Below are 7143 nucleotides of genomic sequence, written 5' to 3'. Positions count from 1 at the left end.
AACATATTTCCTGACAGCTGTGGTAGGGAGCAGTCTTTCTTTGGAGGCAGTCTGCATGAAGGCTAGTCCCGACAGGAGGAGGATACGATAGCAGAACTTGGAAAGTTTGTGAGTTCTACCCAGAGTCCCAACCATGCAGTCACTTCGACCGCACAGCCCACTAAATACTGCAGGAAAAACCTTACAGTGCAGAGGATCCTGATGGGAGACACACAGCTGTTCAGAATACCAACTGCTTAACACAAAGACTGTTCCTACATGTCAAAGCAGAGATCAGGACTCCAGCTGGACACAGATACCAGGAGCTATTTTCTAGCACAGCACAAAGATCACTGAGACTTGAGATAATCTTGCCAGCCCCAGAAAGTTGCTAGATTCTTGGTCTGTGTTTTCAGTACATTGAGCTAATGTTCACTAACTTAAAATAGCATGTCCTCATTTTAGCTGTAGGGAAACAAATGTGATTTTTTTTTTTTTTTTTTTTTTTTTTTGAATATACATCCAAAATCTGTGGACCTGATTTCCTATAAACAGCAAGCTGGCATATTTGATTCATCACACTTGAACACTCTCCTCTGAGCGAAAGTCACCTTCCATTTTAAAACCTACTCCATGAGCCTTTTCATATCCCTTCCTCTGGGCAACTGTGGTTATTCAAATTTAGCAAATTTAGCAACCATGATTTTGTTTAGCTGGAGACTAGCCTTAGCCTGTCCCATCCGCTTACTTTTGAAGAGCACCACTTATTTCAAGAGCACTGTTACGCTGTGAGTGCTGCATTTATTATCTTCCAAAATTTTGCTCTTGGACCATTTTTGTTTGTATTAACAAACAAAATTAAGTGGCTGAAATGTTTCTGGAATAATTGATGTACTCCAATTTTTTTCTTAGGAGTATTGGAGTAGTCAAGGCACAGTGTTAAGTATCCCAATGAGTGACTCCAAACTGTGCTTTCACCTCATGTGCAGGAGAGATCTCAGCTCACCAAGCTGTGTGAATGCCAGATCATTTGGGCTAAGAAGCCAAAGGCTGGTTGTTACCCTAATCCCATTACTCCCATGTGTGTCACTGGTTACAGATGTCAGCAAGCCCTAACCCTGATGTCTTGATGGGCCAGCTGAGCTTGAGAAATCTTTGATCCCCTGCTCATAGACCTTTGAGGAAGCAGTGGTAAAAGACTACTATTTAAATAAAATGTTTATTCTATTTGAAGAAGCTGAATTGCAGTCTGGAGGTGCAGTATGGTCACTCCCAAAGCTGCTGGCAGAACAAGCTGAGACATGACTTCACTCTGTATTTTAAGTCCTTATTGGTCAAGATGAGATGCACCCCCCAAAAAAGCTGGAAGAATTGAAGGCTAGCAATGGGGCTAAAGGTAAGACTTATACAAAATTCAGTAGCATGGTATATGGTAGCTGGTGAGCAGTGTAACCGGCTTTCCTCATGCAGAATAATCTTTCCCTTTTTCCTGGAAGAAGGATGTTCTTTCTTCTACATCTTACACTACTGTGGGTTTTCACATAAGTGTTCCCCCTTTTCCCCCTCAAGATATTTAGTCTTTGAAAATCAGCATTTCCTATGTTTATCTACTTAGACCTGCAAACAGGGAAAGAAATGTCATTCTTTAAAGTTAGTTTCTTTTTAAAAATAAGAGGCTTATTTTCTTTTAAATTAGTCCTGAATACTTTCTGAAAGATTTTGCCAGTGTTGCTCATACACACACACACACGCACAAAAAAAAAAAAAAAAAAAAAGAAAAAGAAAAAAAAAAGCTTTCTCATCAACATCAGACTCCCTCTGGCTTTAGTTTATGTAAGTAACTATTTGCTTGGGTCATCTGTCTAGTGCTGGCTGCTGTGCCACCCATTTGAATTTAAAAGCATCTTCTCTGCATTATTGGTTCATGGCCATTTATACACAAATAATTATCCCTCTAAGTAGATTACAGCTTTGATCTCTCTAAGTGGACACAAGGAACTGGTCCTGCGCTAGACAAAGTAGAGGCTTGTTGTCCTCGGTGATATTTTGATCTTGTATTCCTTGTGCACCTCAGTCTTCTGCTGCAGCCACGCTCCAGCCTCCAGTGTGCCAAGGTAAGAAACACATCTCCCATAACTCGGGCACTTGTTTCACAGCTGATTGAAACATGACCACCAAAGATGCTATTGTAATGAAGGAGAGCTATTCTGTGCAGCAAGAGCTGGGAAATGCGGTAAACTGTCATTTGTAGTGAATTATATGAAGAAGCGTGCTTGATGTTAATGAGCAGTGTGGACGTTGGTTGGACTGAAACTTCAGGTCTTGAGTCTATTCATAGAATATGCTAAGCGATCCAATGAAATGCTGACAGTGCAGTTCCAAACCATTGGAAATAAAGGTAATTTCAGATTTGATTGAAGTCTAAAGCAAATCCAAATTTTATTTTTCCTTGAGGCTTGTCGATCTCAGCCAGTTCTGAGTACACATACCTTACTGATGAGTTCACACTCCGAGTGAAGCTATAGAGCTGCGGCTGAACTCTGCTTTGGCTTTGGACTGCCTGAAACTCAAATGCTGGTCCCAAGGTCAGTGCAGTCCTTTAGGTTCATAAAGATGGATTTTTTTCTAGTTTGTAACACAGATTTCCTTCTCATGTTCTAAAAATGAAGTAGCCTAAGTGCTATGTAGGCACAGAAAAGAGCAGCTTGGCCTCCGCACTGCTTTGCTGACGAGGCTCAGTCTTCTTTGTTGCCTTCTCTGCAGGACTAAGTGTATCAGGCTTGAAACCCACATGGAGCGAAAGCAGAAGGAAATAATTCAAGTGAAGCCTAATCTAAACATGCTCACACCAAACAAGATTTTTTTTTTACTACAGATCCTAACAGGGAAAGGGAGCAGGAGTCTTTACACAAGGGGGAGACACATTTTGTATGATGCCCACAACAACTCTCAAAATAAGAGTAATGTCTTCAGAAATTTCTGTTTGACTACCGGTATAAAGTAGCTTCTGCTTCTGGCTGACACGGAGTCACTTACCATTCTGTCTTGTTATCTGGAAAATAAGAACACCATTGTTAAATATTATTACTTTTGGAAATGAGTGTTTTTCACTGGCAAACTGAATCTTGAGTAGTTCATTCTTGGATTTCCTTTTTCTGACATAATGAAGGGCAGAATCAGTTGGCTTCCTGGTGACTGATTGCTGAACATTCAGATCTTGCTCTATCTTGGGCAGAAAAAGCAAACTAGAGGAAACAGCAATTTACATATTTTCAATAAATAAATGTAGAACTTTTGGTCAAAGTGCAGTTTGACTTAATATGCCCACACACTTGTGCTCCCCTATACAAAGCCAGTACACAATTCTGTCTAATTTCCATTACATTTTTTTCCTCCAGAGGTATTTTGTTTAGTGCACGGCTACAGTTTAAATTTTCAGTTTGATGGTGATGAACTTAATGTCTGATGAACTTTAATTTTAGTTTAAAAAATTTGATTATGCTGCCAGCTAATTCTGCGGCATTGCTATAGCAGCCAAAGTTTCAGCAAGTTTTAAAATACTATTAAAAAAATTGAGCTTTTGTAATTTTTCAGCAGGGTGTCTTAATTTTCTCTTTTGCAAGAAATCCAAATTTGCATGAAACTAGTTTTTAGACAGCAGTGTTAGTCAGCTTTCAATACAATTCCTACATTAATAGTAACTGTAACTCTGTATGGCATGAACCACGGAGCTCAGGAGTGTGAAAGTGCTGTACTTCACAGCTTCCAGCTACCTACAGCCAGTGGAGGAATTAAGCTGGTAGATTGCTGGTAAGTAGCTAAGCAAGTAGAAAAGTATAATCTTGTCGGAAGATATGTTGTAGAAATGCAGATTTTTGCTGATTATTGCCAGGAGTAACAAATCAGTATTGGATCATACGTAACTGAAGTGTGAATGATCTAAAGTTAGAAGTGGTGTAGGTGAATTGTTAATATCTTTATTGCATGAAGTGTAATAATTTAAAAAATAAAAAGTGAAGTGCTGAAAAAGCTGTAGCATTTGTTGATAAGGAAAGGAAATTACTTGAGAATGCTTTAACTGCCTGCGTACTGTATTGGAAGGTGCTAAACAGTTAGGAGCGTGGATGGTCGCCAGTTTGTTTTTTGTAACAGGAGTAATCTTAGCTGAACGGAACCTTAACTTTCCCTCTGCGGATATAGCAGATTCTTGGCTACTTTGGACAGAAAAGAACATCACTATTTTACAGACCAATCGCTTCTTCCCCCGTATGGTGCAGGCCGGGGTTTCGTGCTCAGTGAGAGCGTAGGCGGCGGGCCCTGCGCACCACGCAGCGGCCGGCAGCGCGGAGCGGCCGGGCGCCGGCGGCGCTGCCGGGGCCTGCGGCGGGGGCTCTCGGGAAGCTCGGCGGCTGCGGGCCCGGAGGGCGAAGGCGCTGCCGCGCACCTCGCGGCAGGCGGGAGCTGAGCCGCGAGCCTCCGCGGCAGCCGGCGCGTCGCGGCCCGTGCAGAGCGCCGGGGAAGCCGTCGGGAATGCAGGGCACTGGGACAGCGGCGCGGGGCCCGGGGAGCAGCTCGGAAATGCTGCAACGCTTCGAACTTGGAAAGCCCGACAGATGCTTGTGCTGGCTGGCGCCGGGGCCGGGAGGCAGCGCCCGGCTGTGTTCGTGCTGCTGAGCCTCGGGAGAGAGCCGAGCTATGAGGCTTGGTGGGTACGGTATTTGAGAACGAGGGGACCAGAATCATTCGAGACCTGAGAAAACAGGTGACTGTCTACAAGTTTGTCACTTACAATTTTGCTCCTACTTCAGAAATAATAGTTTAGTTCTTCTGCCAATCTACACTGATTTAAAATAAATAAAAATATCGGTGTCATTTCCCCATTAAAAAGAGAACGAAGAATTTTCATATTCCAGGAGAATTTCCATTTCCATGATAACCTGTCCCCAGTGAGAGATAGAAAAGCTTTAGAATTTCACACGTCTCCTCAGTGTGCCTCAGTGTTAGAAAAAAGATGGTTATTCTTAGGTTTGTTTTACTATTCCTTTAGAAAAATTCATTAAAAAAACAAAAATATAACAATTATCTAAAAAAAATAGACAGATATTTGGCTTTTTATTGCTTCCTGTCTACAGTAATGACCTGTTCCTCATTTCATTTCCCCTCCCCTTTTAAAACTACAAAAGATTATCTTTTGTATAAAAAATGTTAATAAAAAAGGCTAAGATGATGTATCATACCATATGTAGTAATTTTACATTTTACATTTTTTTCCTCGGGGTTCACTTCCATATTGATCTATATTAGAAATCTCCTAGTTAGCTGTGACATGCCCAAACAACATGTTCATTATCAGAAATCCGCCAACTACCCAATCTTATTTTTAGAGCCATTTCTGTCTCATGATTCTGCTTATGAATAGATGGGTAGGGAAGGGCTAGGATCACAGATTTTGCAATGCATGGCAAAACAGCACGTGTTGAGGTAGCTACTCCACGGGAGTCTGCAGACTTTCATTAAGTGTGTTTTTTCTGGGATTACTTTAGCTACTTATTTGTTTCCTTTCTTCATGTGACAGAGCTTGGCCCAGGATGAGTGATCTGAAGTGTCCTTAGTCTGGGGTAGGATTTTGAAGGGAACTGAGTTTTGCTTATAGAAGTACACAACTCTTGTCCTTTGGAGTAATCCAGATCTGGAGATAGTCACATTTCAGGCCTCGCAGCAAGTGCTTCAGCACTGTTTACCAAGGAGCGGGTGATCAGGGTGTTGTTCTGGGCTAGGATTTCGTGTGCTGGCTCTTACGGAAGAGCTGTTCCAAAACAGCTGGATCCACATGGCTGCTGTTGCCACATCCCTCCCTGTCGGTTCATGCCCAAAGTAGTCACCTCTTTCCAACAAGGCACGTGTGTTCAGGCTGGGAATGCCAGACTGGTTAGTCCCAGTGGCGGTTTCTGTATATTCCAGGGCTTTTTTCTGTGCCGCTCTGCTAGTGCAGAAGGTCTGGGGTCTAAGGACAAATTTGTCAGTTGTCCTTCTGGCATCCTGTGATTTCTCTATTTTTTTGAAAGCCAGTACCGCAGTACCATTTTCCAAGGCTTGCTAGTCAGCTTGGAGAGAAACCACTTCACACCACAGTGCCGATGATGGATAACAGAGGGAAGCAGCTATATGTGCTTTAGAAAGCAGTGCCATGCTAATGAGCGTATCTGGCAACTAGGAGAGGAGGAAGAAATTGCGGAGCTCTTGGTGAATTAATTCTTCCTGAATTAACTTGATGTACTGAAGCCTTGCTGATGATCAAAGTGAAGGGGCAGCTGCAATTGTAAGATGACAAAGCATGTGGGGTGGCTGTTCTCGCACGTGAAAGCTTGCTACCCCACAGCTGCTATTAAGTAACCACTGCCCAGGCTGTAAATTTAGGATATATTCCTTGACTTGTTGCCAGACAGGTGTGTACAGAGCCAGAAGTAGCTTGTGGCATGGATCTGCAAGTGTGGATGTCCTTGGTAGCTTTGTAAGACTGAGATTCCCAAATCTGGGACAGAGAGGCAGGTGCAAGCTGCGGGGCTGCACCAAGGCTGATGGGGCACGCAGCCCTGGCACTGGGCTGTAAAGCTGGAGGCATGCAGGGGTGAGCACAGCATTTGGCTGTAGAGGATGTCCCATTTCATGCCTCGGGACAGGGCCTGCCCTCCTCCTGCCGCCTCCCTGCTCCAGACCTACACACAGTGAAGCACCACTGGCCGGAGTGAAGGCTAAGGACATGCAGTGCCAGAGCAGAGCAGGATCTAGAGTAGCCAGCCAGAAGGCAGTGAAAATGGAAAAGATGAGTAAGTGGAGTCTGGGGAGACGGAGCCTGGGCTTGCCGGGGCCCTTAGCTATTCACGTGCCAGGGCAACAGTCTGTGCTCCAGTTGCCATTTCCCCCCGCAGCTGCCGTTTTTAACAGGTGGTGGGAGGAGAGGCTGCAAGTGAGCAGCCTGGGGAGGCTTCCTTCCAGCCCGGGTGCTTCTGGCCACTGTTTATCCACAGCAGCCGAGTGCAAGTCAGTGTCACCCACAGCAGCCACTGGGCCTTCTGCGAGGTGATGCTGGAAGTTTTGTCCAAAGTCAAGGAAAGGATTTTAGCAAGTTCTGTTGTGTTCTCCGGTCTTTTATCACACAAAGAA

At 43.9% G+C, this 7143-nt stretch overlaps 1 long non-coding RNA gene across 1 annotated transcript; it reads left to right on the top strand.

Moving 5' to 3' along the window:
• The first annotated feature begins 580 nt into the window (after window positions 1-580).
• LOC134144193 (uncharacterized) lies at window positions 581-3282 on the top strand. The gene is made up of 2 exons (XR_009959310.1): window positions 581-1375; window positions 2434-3282. It is a non-coding gene; the product is annotated as an uncharacterized LOC134144193 (long non-coding RNA).
• Window positions 3283-7143: the final 3861 nt, after the last annotated feature.

The sequence above is a fragment of the Rhea pennata genome, chromosome 9 (assembly GCF_028389875.1).
Source record: "Rhea pennata isolate bPtePen1 chromosome 9, bPtePen1.pri, whole genome shotgun sequence".
NCBI classification, from domain to species: domain Eukaryota; kingdom Metazoa; phylum Chordata; class Aves; order Rheiformes; family Rheidae; genus Rhea; species Rhea pennata.
This window is presented reverse-complemented; position numbering and strand designations above follow the sequence as displayed.